Raw genomic sequence first — 15,221 nt, 5'->3', positions numbered from 1 at the left:
TTGATAGATATGAGAGGTGATATAAGAAGGCAGGATGGAGTGGTGGATGAAGAGAAATGAGGATAAGGACAGAGGGAGGTGGCTCTGTGGGCTGAACGGATCAGAAGAGGGAGGTAGCGAGCTGGAAGTTGAACAAAGGCCTATTTTTGCACCATCCGTTTTGCAGCCATGTGTAGCTCTCCGCTCCAGCAGCCGTCTTTGTTTTTGTCTGAGACTGAAAAGCGTCGCCCATGACTCTGCTGCCTCGCAGCCACGCTGACGCAATGGTTCTGCATTATTACTTTAACACGGCAGTTTTCACAGTCGCATGTTTCAGCTGCTCTTTGTCCTCTGCATAAGAGGTCGATTCACTGTTTGAGGTTAAGTCACATGGTGGAATGTAGTGGTGTGTCTCCAGAGGAGACTTCTTCTCATTTTCATGCAGCTTTCAAATTCCTGTTTGCACTCAAAGCTACTGAATTGCTCCCATGGCTCCCTTTCTGTATGAGCAGAGTTTCCTGGATGGCACGTACAGTATATTAATAGTGCCCTTGGATATGTCTGAAAGTGCACATTTTGTGCTGCACAGCAAAGAAAGAAAAGGAAACTATCATTTATAGGTGCTCTCTAATGATGTTGACATGCACTTTCTTAAAATTAGGTTTCCAAAAAAAGTTTAATGTCAGTAGAAGAGAAGGAAATGCTGATTTTTATTGTCTGTCAGGAGTCAAGCTGGATGTTAGACTTTCCTTAAAGGCTTTTACAGACGCACAATCTTAAAAGGTCTTGCAAACCAGTGCGATGTGATGTTGTACTGGGGTTTACGCATCGGCTTTTTGCATGACCACATGACACTTCATTCAGACAGTCTTCTGCTTCTTTGTTGGAATCCCTGACATTTAATTTATAGGTTTTGCTTATCTCTAATAAGTAGCAGTATGAGAGACGGTATACAAGGAGGGGACATGGCAGGGAAATGTACAGGATAGTTCTGTAAAGGTAAAGATGGCAGTATTCCTGCTCCTGTCACCAAAGAGCCAATCAACAGCTGAACCAGGAAACCTGTGGGCCAATCGTGTTGTTTCATTGCTGCATGTGAACAGCAGAGGTTCATTATAGTTTCAACAGACCTAACCACTCATTAAAGATTAAGTTAGGTGTTCAGTTACACACTGCTATGGACAGAGCCACACATTTTAAGCCACAGGTCTTTCAGCTGGACATATTTGGCGTCCTTTGGCGCACCGTGCTTACTCACTTAATGCAACTCCTTCAGTTTTCTTCCTTTCTGCCTGTTCAGTACTCTTCCAAATTCGATGCCTTGCACTGGATTTCTTTAAAAACAGCTGATGTGTGAATGAGAAGCTTCCCTGTGCTTAAATGAGTGATGAGCAGAAGTCCACTTCTGTATTCTGACAGAAAGCAGAGGAGCTTAAGTGAGAGAGAGGTCTTAACAGGTGTGTCCAGCCTAAATTCTTCCTCACGCCTGGAAACAAACCACGGCAACAACTGACAAATGCCCAGCCCTTCCCCAAAACGTCCTTCGACGCATCGAGTGGAAACCGATAGAGAGCGAAAGGCACGATGATTGATGTGATGTGAGTGATTGATGAAGAGGGTGTGGGGTGAATGTGATATATGTGTGTCATATGTTTTCCCCAGTTGTTACAGTCTCTTGAAGCCCACCTGTCTCTCTTGGCACCCTCGGGCTGCTGGGAGTTTCCCTGCTCCTGCTGTATGAAACATATACTACTGCTCACTGTCAGAGCCCCTCAAACACGTCTTTCACCATCTTTCCACTGATGAGAAATAACAGCTTGTGCTTCATGGGGACCTCTTACCCTTGTCCTTTTTTGTCAGATAGATTGTTAAAGTGATAGATGCCCATATTAAACCTCTGAGACTGCTCTTATCACCCAGGTTCAGATATTTTTTTCAGATTAAACATGGGTAAATATTTTTTTAAAGAAAATACTGGAGTGGCGCAACAGTCAGTATGAGTCAGGGGCAGTTCTTAGATTTACTGTAAATTTAACATAATGCAGAAAACTGAGGCTGGTACACAAACACAGAAACTGGATCTGAAGTTAAATTCATCCGTTTATATACCGTTTCACTCCCCAGAGTCCCATAAATCTAAGAAACCTGCATATACCCCCTCATAATGATCTGCTCTCAACCAACAACACCAACTCTCTCATCTGACTGTGATTCACTGAGTTTAAAATAAATAGATCATCTCAGGCACACAGCTTGAGCTGTGAACACTGCAGTCCAACCCAACTGGTGTCAAAACATTTCTTTGCAAGGGGCAGCCAATAACTTTTGCCCTAAAGCAGGAGTGGGGGAACTCCAGGCCTCGAGGGCCGGTGTCCTGCAGGTTTTAGATGTGTCCTTGATCCAACACCGTTGATTTAAATGGCTAAATTGCCTCCTCAACATGTCTTGAAGTTCTCCAGAGGCCTGGTAATGAACTAATCATTTGATTCAGGTGTGTTGACCCAGGGTGAGATCTAAAACCTGCAGGACACCGGCCCTCGAGGCCTGGAGTTCCCCACCCTGTCCTAAAGGGAGAGGAGCTGAAACACCAAGCTTCAGTATAAATAAAGATGAATGAATAATAAATTACATTTTATATAAGTCACTCATAGCTACTTGTATATAGATATAAATATGAAACTGAGAATTTAAGCCCAGTTTTAGCTGAGATGATTCCTTTTAAATCCACTAAAGCTGTCGCTATCACAGGAAGTGATGATTCAGAAATGTTCCTCGTAACTGTTCCCCGATCAGCCGCAAATGCCTCCTATCACATAAAGCTGGTGAGGGTTTGAGACACACCCCTTTCTGGCTGTTGAACTCATCCAAATGCACATAGCTCAGGGATGCCAAGCCAAAGATGGCTTTTTACATACTGAGCTCTTCCTCTTTTTACTAGCCCACATTCTGATGGTGTCAGACTCCTCCTGTGCTATGCTGACATGGCCTCAGCCACAGACCCCCTCACGCCACAGCTGTTTGTGGTTACAGGGTGTGTCAGGGGTCCGCCGGCTGCATTCAGATCAGTATTTGCATGTTGTGCGTTATGACTGACTGCTGTAACATTACAGGGCGTGGATGCTTACTGATACTGATAATAACATAAGGGACAGCACAGAAGAAACCGTGCTGTTAGATTAGTTTTCTCTATCTGCTTTTGTTTGTCTTGTAAAGCATAAAATCATGAAGTTATTACAGGATGTTATCAGATTTGTGTATCAGCCCAGTCGAATGTTTTTACAGTTAAAATATTTTCATTGTCTTCTACATGCAGCTTTGGTTTAGAGATTAAATAGAAATATGTGTAATTCAATTTGAGGTGGTTATATGAGACTGAATTAGAATAACTTTAATAACTAAATAATACAGTAAGATTAAAGGAGTATGTTTAAGTTCAGTGTAGCTAGAATAGTTTGGAAGAGAATATTCAAGGAGTTCAAAGTAATCACGGGAGTAGATTAAAGATCAGTGCCTGAGATATTTAAAGTGTAGCTGAAGTGAAGGTCTGAGACGAGCGTGATGTCAAAGGCAAAAGTTGCATTTGTGATTTCAGCCTGTGTAGTTGACAGAGTGCTTGCTCTTTCACACAGCCTGGAAATAGCTGCCTCTTAGGGTGTCAGTTTAGACAGAGGTGACTAATAAAGCAGAGAGGGCGACTTTGAGGTTATTTTTCCTGCAGTTGGCAGTGATGAGATCCCAGCTTCTCTCACCTAATGTATACTCTACTGATTTATCCCGGTCAGATCAGGAGATTACCGCGAGCAAATACTTTTAAAGTGTTGGTAACTTCATCAACTTGACCTGCAGCTGCGATCTTTAGAGAACCGTTTATGCTTTAGCGGTGTTAATGTTGACCAGATGAAGGCTAATATTAGCTCTCAGATCCAGTTTCCATCTGAATCAAAGATGAAGGTGTAATGAATGAGGCAGATGGAGATGCTCAAAAAGAAAACTGCTGTTAATGAGTAAATAACTCAGACTGTCGTGAAGTTGCAACATTTCTTTACTATGAATAACGTTAAAGCAACAAGTGGATGACTTAATAGATGACTGTGAGTCAGCTGTCATCTTCTCCTCCTTCATGCGTGTTTGTTTTCCTCTCTTTTAAATCTGATCTCTGCGTCCTTTTGCTTCTCTTCTCTTCTTTCTCTCCAGCTGTTCATCCTGGCTTTTTTGCTACTGGTTATTAATTGCACTGTAATGAAATGAGAGGCTTTCAGCTGGCTACTAGCTGGCACTCTGCAGTCTCCGAGTATTCATGTTGCAGAAATCCTCTTTAAGCATGACCAGAGTTAATGGTTTCTCTGGGCACGGATTTACGCTTTTTACAAAGTCATTTTTAGGAAAAAGCGACTCCCTCCTCCTCTCTCGTGTCTTTTAGTTCTTTGATGTGAAACAGTTTTTCTTGCCAGATGGACTCACACTGACCCTTTTTGTTAATTTTTAATTTTTTGGCATTTTTATAAGTCTGTTGCTAAAATGTGTCACTTTGTTCCTTAACGAGAGGAACACTGTAGGAAACCGTATCTGCAAAAATCCTTTTGGTCCATTTATTTGATCCTCCTAACCAGCAAGATGGTTAATAATAACACTGTGTACACCCTAAGGACATCCATTATGTTTGACGTTTGCATGAGCTGTAGGTGTGATAGGAAAAATAATCCGGTGTTGGATGGACACGGGTGAGTCACTACCTCAGAGGCTGGACACACCTGCCAATCAAACACCATTAATCATTTTAAAGCCTTGATATCCTCCTCTAGATAACGGGACGTCCTGGTTTTGTCGGATAAAGCATGACTCAATGAACACTGAACTTAAATGATTAAAAATGTAAATTATCGGGAGTTTCAGGTCAGAGTGTATGTGTGGCTTGATCTTGACTTGTAAACACTGGTGTTGGGGTGCTGATATCACAGAAGAGTCACGGGGACAAGAGGAATCAGAGGCACCAAACTGAAGACAGAGCAGACGATGAGAATTACAAAACGCGATGTGAAATAGGAAAAAGATAACCTGAGACCTGAAGAAATTGCCAGTGTATAGATTCCCACTATTAAGCACTTCCCTCATTAGAAGGAAAGAAGCCTTTGAAACACAGCATTTCTTAAGGAGACTTCTTTTTCTCCTAATGAAGCTTCCACTAAAAAAAGCCTGAAATGTGTTTTCCCCCAAAGCATGGCCTCTCATAACACAACATAAAAGTGCAGAGTGATTCCCCCTGATGCTCATTTTTTGCTGACTGTGTTTCTTTGAAGACTTAAAAACATGAATGTATGAATATTTAATAAAATGTGCTCTCTGTGTGTGAACACCTGCTGACAGGGGAGTCTACCGAGGCAGCGTCACTGAAGTTTAATCTTTCAGCTTATTGGACTCGTGGACTCCATTCAAATCGCATCTGTCTCTCTCTGACTCTCACAGTCATCCACTCGCCCACCGCACACTGGCCTTCTGTTATCACTCTGTTAGACGCACACAAACGCACAGTCGGCTGTAAACTACAGCCTCTGCTCATTGTGGTGTGGCCAAAAGCTGATATATGATAGAGGTGAATGCACAGAGTAAGAAATGAACCAAACTAATTTCTCAGCGTTTTAAATTAACTGCCAGTCAATAAGTGAGAGAATGTGAGACTGTAGGGTTATCGTGCATTACAGTCATGTGACACACACAGACCTGCGGTATAGAGATGTGATCCAGTGTGCACATCGACGTAACTTTGTGCTGAACATTTGGGGGGGGTCCAAGATCTGTTTGAATAAATAAATCTGGGTAAATTCCCAGATGATTAACCATGCAACTATTTGCATGGTTAATCATGCAACCCGTGCAGCCACAACCCCCCCTAACCCCCCTGGAAATTACGCCCCTGAGTGTGCATGAGGTACAACTTTATCTCTGAGTTTTTTAAACAACCGTGTAATTTAATGTGAAGTTGGAGACAAACTGTGGATCTCAGATATTTGTTTGACTATTTATCAGAGCTGAAAATTTCCATATGTCATAATCTAAAGATAAAATCTTTTTTTAAACTGTGGCCAACTTTGAGCATCAGTATCATGGATTACATTGTAGCTTCAGTAGTAATAAAATACCTGTGATGTTAAGAATACCCTGGATGTTTGATAATATTTTGATAACACTACAGACCTGCGTGCATTTTGCATAAACCTTTAAAAGTCATAGCTCCACATGGGATAGGTGGCTGGTTAAAAACAAATGACAGCATCTAAATTGTGTCCTTTTTATCTAAATTTTGACACCAGGTTTGTTTTCCAGCTCTGATTCTTTGTGTGTCTGCATGTTTTCCTCATATAGTCATTGAGTTTTTCTGCTGTTAATATGTCCAAGTATCAGTTACCCGTGCAAACAATTCGAACCATATGAACATCAGTGTGAATATAATTTATTATTATTGACACACGTGGGAGATTTTCTTTCTGCAGTCTTTAAGGAGGTCACAGCTCAATAATGATACCAACACTGAAGAAAATGATCAGAAAACTACATGACATTTGTCACGGTGGCTTTGTGTGTGTGTGTGTGTGTGTGTGTGTGTTTAATGTTATTGTGGGGCTCTGATTTGTCTCCCTCCAAAGTAAAAGTCTGTTTCTTTGTTTCCTCTGGAGCCTTGGTCTCATTTGTCTCTTTCTGTCACAGAGCAGTATGTTTTGCTTTCTCTCATCTCTCTAACATCATTACTTTCTCCCTGCCATTCCTTTTCCCAGCCACTCAATCTACCCACTCATTCTCTGTCTCTCATGCACATTATTAACTCCATTTCAACTTTTCGCCCCCTTTCTCTTCTCTCTCCAGCCCTCCATTGATATTCAGACCTGTGGTTTTATTTTAGAACCACCTCTTCTTTCATTCCCACCTCTGGTCTGCTTGTCTGCACAGCTGCATCACTCAGAGCTTTCATTGCAACGATGCACTATTATTATTTGCATTTACAAGAATTCTAAAGTAAGCTGTCAGTTTGTGAAGTAAAGCTCAGCAGCGGCTTGATTACCTTGGTGTAACTGATTGTTCCTGCCTGTTTGTGAGTCAGTGTGCTGCTCTCTACTTTATCTGTTCAGCCGTTGTAGCTTGTCCCATATACTACGTGAAGCATGGTCTGCTTAAAAAAACAACCACTAAATGATTTTGCAGGGAGCTGAACAGATGTAGCTTTTAACGAGACATCTAGTGTATCATGCTTTCTTTGAATCTTCATCTCTAAAGACCACGTTAAAGAGAAATAACAATGACAAGCAGTAGATGGAAAATCAGCTGCATGCTTGAACATACACTGTCTGTAGCCTGCAGCCCCTGTCATGCTGTACTTGTAATGTAATGGTTTGTCGGTGGGCTTGTTGAGGCCTGTGTGTTTGGGTTCTCATGTGTTTTAGTGCCAGCCCCTCCCTGACAGTCATTGTGTGCACGTCAACATATGCACACTTAATTATTTGTAGATGTGCAAACACTGAAATGCGTTTGTGCGACTCAGGAATTACATGCAGCGTTTTGTGTAGTTTCATAGGTAACATGTACAACAAGAAGTGAACTGTGGATGTTCATTTGTTTATATGCATATATGCAAAATCCACATATCTACTTCACAGGCTCTACTTGGATAAATTTGAGATTTTGAGTGTTGATTCCTGCTTAAAAATTTAGAAAACGTCAGTTTTCAGTGAGAGTAAGAAGGTTTGTTATGCCTGTGGAGGCCAGAGCGTTTTACCTACTTATAGAAACAAAGGCTCTGAGCTTTTTATGGACATTCACAGAGACGTAAGGGGATTTTATGTTGGAGCCATAATCACAGCCCTGCTTTCTTCCTGTGTGACCTCTCCTTTCTATTGTGTCAGCTTATCTCTGTGTTTACCTCCCTCGTGACTGTATGTGTGTCTGCACTCTGTTTGGGACCTCGTCCACTTTATTTTTTATATTTTTTTTTTCTTTTTTCTGCATTGTTTTTCATTTCTGCCTCCAAGCCTTTTATTCCTTTGTTTGTCATCTGTTTCTCTTAATTTTTTGCCCTTTCTTTCTCTCTCAGACCACCAAATAGGGAGCACAAGTCTGACATAACATGTGTTGCACTGCAGTGGAATAGTGGTGATTTTTGTGTAGCGAACCATGAGATCATGAATATTGCTGACATCCCGGCTCCTCTTTTAGCAGAGTTTCGTAACAGCTTTCTAACAGGACTCGGAGCACATTAACACAGGCAGGATTTCCAGCTACAGGCACATAATAATCCTGAATTATTAGATGAAGTGTCCGTCATGAAAGTGAAAAGAAAAGGTGACTTAATCACAGGTGACTGTGCTTTTCTTTGGACAGAGAGGTTACACATGGTAAAACAAAGGCTGGGAATCACTTTCATCTGGCGTGAGATGACAAATCGGGTGATATGATTTGGAAGTGGATCAAATGAACAACACATACACACAGTCACACACTCAGTGTCAGTGAGAGAGTCGGTTTAGACATGAATTGTCAAAAGGTTGCTTTCTAAATTGCCCCCAAATGATTAGAGGAGATTAAGAGAGTAGCATGGGAACCGCGCTGCGTGTAATGATGTTTATTTAATACGGCATGAAAAGAGTACTTAACCAGCAAATATTTCCACATTGAATAACCGTCTTCTCATGAGTCTTTCTGCAGTCTTTTTTGCAAAGGAGCTCCCTTGGCCTGTCCTTTACAACTATGTATTTTCACCCTTCTCTAAAACCCCAGTCTCACTCCTGTGTGGGCTGTGGTAACTTTAGGTCAACTCAAGCCATGATGACAGGATCAGTGACTGTTATTACCCAAAACCGATTCAGCCATTTGGAAACACTGGCTATAATTTGATGAATATTTTACTTAAAGGTTCAACAATTTAATGATTTTCAAGTTCCGGTACCGGTGGATACCGGTAACCAATCCTCTGGCAGCTTCTGGTTGCTAGGGGAAAATGTGTATTCCTCAGCAGGTCTTATAATTTCATTTTTTTTAGTCAGTGGTAGGTTGCTGGGATCTTTTACTTTTTCCAGAGATTAACTGGTCTGCGTTTCCAATTTGTCACACTTTGCATAGTTTCACAGCTGCTTAGCGAGTAGTTTGCGAGTGTTTCCAGACAAGTTGGTGCCTTTCACACACAATATGTGCAGCTGTAGCAACCAAAGCAGTTGCAAGGAGATTTCTGATGACCTTTTTTTTTTTTTTTTTTTTTTTTTTATTCACAGAAACTGGTGGTTGCCAACTGGTCTCTAGACTTGTGTGACTGTCTTAAATAATCTTGGTCTCAGTACCCACCTACATGCTCAAGTAGCCCAGCAGAGGAGTTCTGCCTCATTGAACACCGTGTTATTGTTTCCTGTAACCTTTAACTTTACTTTGAACCTTACTTTGATTAATCCTGCAGTCATTCATTAATTTATGAGATTATACATGAAATATATGGTCTGGGCTATTTTTGCCTGTGTAGACGTACATGTTGTTTTGTAGCTGTTTTCTGTTTCCTGTCAGTGCTCATTATTGTTCTTCCTGCAGTTCACTGGACTATCTCCGCTCGAGCTGACCTACATGTATCTGCAGATACAGACTTCCACTCTAAGGCCGCCTAATCTCAAATCTCATCTTCCCCCATTTGGTTGAGAAGATGAGATATGTAGAAACTAAAAGCTTGGCCAACTCTATAGAAAATTATACATCCTTAGCTTCTGCCTAGTCTATTCTTACTCACTCTCGCATTTCTCCCTTAGTGAAGTTGAGTTTGTCCTTTTCTCTCTGGTGACAGAGCTAACCAGCTCTCTCTGCTCTGCGGTTTCCGATGAATGCCTCTTTGTTTCATAACTGCATCTCTGTACACTCTCAGCTATCAGAGGCTGCAGTTGTTTCACCTCCTCACCCTCTGACACATCACTCTGTCCACATCCATCCACTCAACGTGCCACCTTCTCTTATTTTCGCCTTTCCTTCTGCTTAATGACTTGTGGTCCTTTGTGTTTAATGAGGCCGTGCTTGGATTTAGACTCCACTTCCCCCGGAGAGGCAATTTGTGTTGATGCGAGGCACATCAAAAGATGTGAAATACTGATGTCTGTCTTCCTCCTGCATTTTCTCCTGTTTTGGACAAAAAGAGAGTGCAGAAATGTGGAGAGTGTAGAAATATGACAGAAAAGGAAAGAGCCAGAGGATCTGATGGAATCCAGCAATGTCAGCACGATTAAACTAATAACAACCTGACTTCAAGGGGTTTAGGCTTTTCTTCAGTGTGCTGAAGTACAGAAGCAAGAAGACTGTGGTCTTGTTATGAATTTGAATTACATTTGTCTTGCATGAAAACGGTTTAAGAAGCAGTATTTATTAATAATATTAGTAAAATTCTAAAATTCCTGAATTTTAGTCTACAAACTACCACAGTGCCAGCGATTCTACCACAGAATCAGCTAGCACCATTAATATTGTTGCATTGTTGTGGTGCTCTTTTACCTCCTGCACCGCTGTCTCCGTGCTGGCTGTGGCATATTTATTTCTGCTGTATTAGCATTTAGATTGCGCGTGCGTGCGCCTGCATGCTGATGCTGCCCCATCAGCCAGCTGACAGAGGAGGCTGAACACAGTCTCTGATTAGTGCTGCGCGTGGTTTCACTTTAGCTGCTCAACCAGAAAGCGCTTGGCATTTTAGAGAATCTGTATCACACGCACACGCGCTCAATATCGAAGAAAGCGATACAAGATAACACAAACTCGCAAAAAACAATCAATTTGTGTTTAGATGCCGTGATTTCTTTTGTGTCTCGGCTCTTAGGTGGCCTTAGAGTGGAAGTCTAAAGCACAAAGAGGGTGAATACTAAACAGCATGGACCCATTTTGTGTTTAGAGTACAGCTAAAATGTTTATTTCTTCCTCAGTGTTGCTGCAAGCAATGCAGTGGTAAATAAAAACATTTTAACTCTGAACCCACTTCACTCATGCATGGAGTGGTTTAGATGTGGCAACAAGTAATATGAAGATGCTTGAGTTCATATTTATATGTAATATAAATATGAACTCAAGCAGGATATTAATCACTATGTTTTCCCACTAATCTGGATATTAGCCCTTCACTTTGCCTGTATTGAAATTAATGTAAACGTTACTGCTGTAACTGTCACAGAATACTCAAGTGTTGCTCTTTTCTAGAGCCGTCGACCACATCTGATCTCACAATGTGTGGAATTAGCTTAACATGTCATCACATGGCCAAAGATTTGAGTTTCTGCTCGCATGATGAAATTGAAGTTTCTGCGATGACGCTGAGAGCTCCAGAAAGTTGGTTAAGCAGACCTGAATTTGAACTCGTAATAGCAGCCGAGTCCTAAATCACTGAGGTGTTGACGGTAACTTTATACTTGCTCTGCATTTGTTTTGATCCTGACTTGTGTTTTATATATTGTACAATCTCGAGACTAACCAATCTGTTCTTGTCCTGTTTTCTCTTCCATGTCGCTGCTGTTCTTCCTGCTGACTTTCTCCAACAAAGGTAAATACATCAGATTCTTGTTTTTAATTTTTTGTTTTGGTTTTTGGCTGAGACCACTGGCTCTGTGGCCAAATGGTGATAAAAACCTGTTTCTTTTTTTTCTTTTGGAACAAAAGCTCCTCAGCTGCTTTTGTTCTCTTCCCAGAGGTTCATCTTTTTATGTGCTAGCTTGAGGTTTTAAGTACATTTCTGTCCTCTTGAGTCTTGGAGAGGACACATTTGATGGGCTGAATTTGATGATTTAACGTGTGCTGTTTGTGTGCACTTGATTCAGTCAGATGTTTCCCAGTATATTTGTTGTTAGTTGTTAACACCTCTCAAAAGGGTTGTAGTGTGCTATGCAGCCCCGGGCCCTTTAATCCAAAGGAACTGGTGGAGAAGGTGGAAAAAAAGACACCAGCAGCTAGCCCCTGTCCTGTTGCCATGGTTCCCAGTCACACCACCTCCTCGCCTGTCCCGGTGTGTGACGGTCTAAGGAGGAGTGTGTGTGAGTCGGTGTTTGTGTGCGTGTCCAGGCCGGCCTTTGATGATGCTGGCTGCTGTTGACGGGGTCATGTGAAAGAGGAGACTCCCAGGCGAGCGTTCAGGATCGCTGAGCAGTTTTCAGCATTTCTGTGTCAGGATTTCTAAATTTAAGAGTTGTTGAATAGAGCATGTTGGCTTTGAACCGCACCGCCTCGTGGTCCATGCGTGGTTTTGAGCTGCATGTGCGTGTGTGTTGTGGATGATGTTTTCATATGGCCTCCAGCTTTTGCATACATGAAGTGTTTATAGAAATAGTTTTCATATCTGTTCAAGAAAGAGCAGCACTGGGAAAACAAACAATACCATGTGAGTTTAAATACACCCAGAAATGCGTATGCCCTCTAGTTTCACTAGTGCGTGGAGAAATTCATTCATGGAGAGAAATCTTCAGCCGTCACCTCTGTGCTTCTTGCTGCTTTGTATCTGAGGCCATTTCAAATCCCGCTGAAACACACCCTCCATTTATCTGTTCTGATATTGATTTGTAAATGCAAAACAGAAATGCTATTGGCTGTCCTGACCTCAGCTATTAGAAGCCAGTGAGCTGTGCGTTTGTGTGTTTACTTGTAACCTTTCACACACTAAGAAGTTCGTTTGATGGTACAGTGTTTGTTGTGACTCTAACGGAGCTGGAGAGAGAAGGAGGAAGGTGAATTTAAAACGTGACAAGATCATTTCTAGTAATCTGACTTATGAGAAAGAACGCTCAGATTCCTGTCAGGCCTGACTTTTATAGAGCATTTCAGATCTATTCTAATGTCTTTATTTTGTACATGACCCCAAAGCAGTGAGCTCACACTTCGATGTAACAACAATAGAATTTATAGACAATAGAAAACATGAAACCTGCTTCCATTGCTGATGTAAGGTAAGACTAAACAACTTAACAGCCTCACCCAATGCAAACTTCACTTTGTTTATGCTCTAGAAAATGTAAAAATGAGAAAGTAAACACTAAATATAAATAGTTTAGCTAAAAATTGATTAAACTTTGGAGAGACACGCCTTTTAGAAGTGGGATGTGCATAAAAAATAGAGAACTGGTTAACAGTTGATCAACAAGATCCCTGTCTTTATTAACACCTACCAGGTCATAAAGTGTAAGGAATCACCAGTCAGATCTGTAAAAGTGCTGAAAAGTTTGGCGACTTCATGGACATTATGTTAATCAGTATGGTTCATTGAGTCGTTTTTTCATGGCAGACTGTTTCTGCGTAGCGTTAGCGGACTTTGTGGTTCAACAGTTCCTACTGGTTGAACATCATGGATTAGATATTGAATGTTAAGGCCTCTGCAGCTTTGAGCTTGTGAATTTGAGCAGTTGTCGATTTCCTTATCCAGGGCTTCCTGCAGTTATTAGAGCGCTTGTTTAAATACACTAATGTGAAGCGAGGTGTTTAATGGCACTGCCTTTGTTGCTCTGTTTGCACTTCTGGTGTTTATAAGTTCTGACGTGAAGGAAACCATTGAGAGGTGTTTGAAGGCCGGCTGCTAGTTGTCATGACAGTAGACCTCATCGTGCCCACTCCGCCCTGCCTGAGTTTTAGTGCGTGTACATGTTATAAACCAGGTAAGTATTTACCATGTGGTGTTTAGCATTTCATGAGGTGGAATAAAAACGACGGGGGAGCACTGAGGGATAAAGATTATTCACATAGAAATATAATATTTGATCAGTCAGTCCTGGGCCATTAAAATATAGTTGTAAACAATGTTCAATTAATCACATGCGGCGGGGTTTTTGGGGCTTATGATAATTGTTTTTAATGGGCCGTCCTTTGGCTTCTCAAACTGGTGCTGAAAGGATTAATGGAGCTTTTGATTATCATGAAAGTTAAAATCATTCCTACTTAATCCCACGTATTTGTGGCTTCAGCCTTGGCCTGATTTTCGTTGTTCATTACCATTAGTCATTAGTTAGTTGTTAGTTAGTTTCTCCAAAGACTTAGAAGACTGGTTGTATCTCATGAAACTGTGACAATAGGCCAAAATATAAATTAAATACAGAATTGTGTGCTTTGATTATACTTAATGGGCCGCAGCTCCCTCCTGTTGGAGCTAAACTGACAGTCTTAGGGTGTTTTTTGAGGTGTTTTATTATGTTTTACACAAAGCCTCAAAGACTTGGTGCAACTAAACTAAAAGAAATAGGGGAAAAAAGGACCAGAAAATATTTACCTTCATTTGTTTGGCTGTTATCCATCCACTCAAGTTAGAAAAAATGACGTCAGGCTAAATCATTTACCTCTAACTCTCACTTGCACCAACAGAGGTGTGTCTGAAGTCAGGAGAAAGATATGTATATGGTCACACAGCAAAATGTGAGATAGGAGCAAAGTGATTGTGGGTTTTTCAGTTTTCTACACAATGTTTGCAGCATGTCTGTCTGAACCCTCTGATCTCCGCTCGTACACTCGTGCCTCCAGTCGAGTGGGTTTAAAAGGTTAAAGAGGTTAAAAAACAGTCCACACGATCAACAACTGTGAGCATAAACCGAGGGTAAGAACTGAACCTGGGCCTACGCCACAGAGGTGGTCTGACTTTGACACACAGGAAGTGATTTTTCAGGTGGAAGGAACTTTGTCAACCACAGCATCCATCCATCTGTCCAGTCATTTTCTTCTACTTATCCAGTTTAGGGTCGCAGGTGAGCTAGACCATCTCAGAGCTGTCATTGGGTGACGGGTGGAGGAAGTCATGGACAGGTCTTTAAGCTTTTTTTTTTTTTTTTTTTGTGTTATTCAATTCAATACAATTTTATTTATACAGTGCCAAATCACAACAACAGTCGCCTCAAGTTGCTTTGTATTTCAAGGTAGACCCTACAATAATACACACAGAGAAAAACCCAACCAACATATGACCCCCTATGAGCAATCACTTTGGCAACAGTGGGAAGGAAAAACTCCCTTTTAACAGGAAGAAACCTCCGGCAGAACCAGGCTCAGGGAGGGGCGGGGCCATCTGCCGCCACCGGTTGGGGTGAGAGAAGGAAGACGGGATAAAAGACATGCTGTGGAAGAAACACAGATTATTACTATACTATAGTAGTGTATATACTACATCCAATATACTAATAAGTTTTCACCTGAAACTGCTTTAGACTTGCGATGACTTCATTCTCCAAACTTGCATCAGTGAACAGTGACAGTTTGGCTTTGTGACAGATAATATGAGAGGC

At 41.4% G+C, this 15,221-nt stretch overlaps 1 protein-coding gene across 5 annotated transcripts in view; it reads left to right on the top strand.

Annotated features, from left to right (window-relative positions):
* macf1a (microtubule actin crosslinking factor 1a) overlaps window positions 1-15,221 on the top strand; it is a 228,834-nt gene that overhangs the window by 49,374 nt on the left and 164,239 nt on the right. The gene's annotated exons all lie outside the window — the stretch shown is intronic.

Source organism: Aulonocara sp. 'chitande type north' Nkhata Bay, linkage group LG22 (assembly GCF_057382095.1).
Source record: "Aulonocara sp. 'chitande type north' Nkhata Bay isolate Kocher_YH1m ecotype deep benthic linkage group LG22, A_spYH_male_GT1.1, whole genome shotgun sequence".
Taxonomy (NCBI): domain Eukaryota; kingdom Metazoa; phylum Chordata; class Actinopteri; order Cichliformes; family Cichlidae; genus Aulonocara; species Aulonocara sp. 'chitande type north' Nkhata Bay.
The sequence above is the reverse complement of the archived record's forward strand: the minus strand, read 5'-3'. Positions and strand labels throughout refer to the sequence as shown.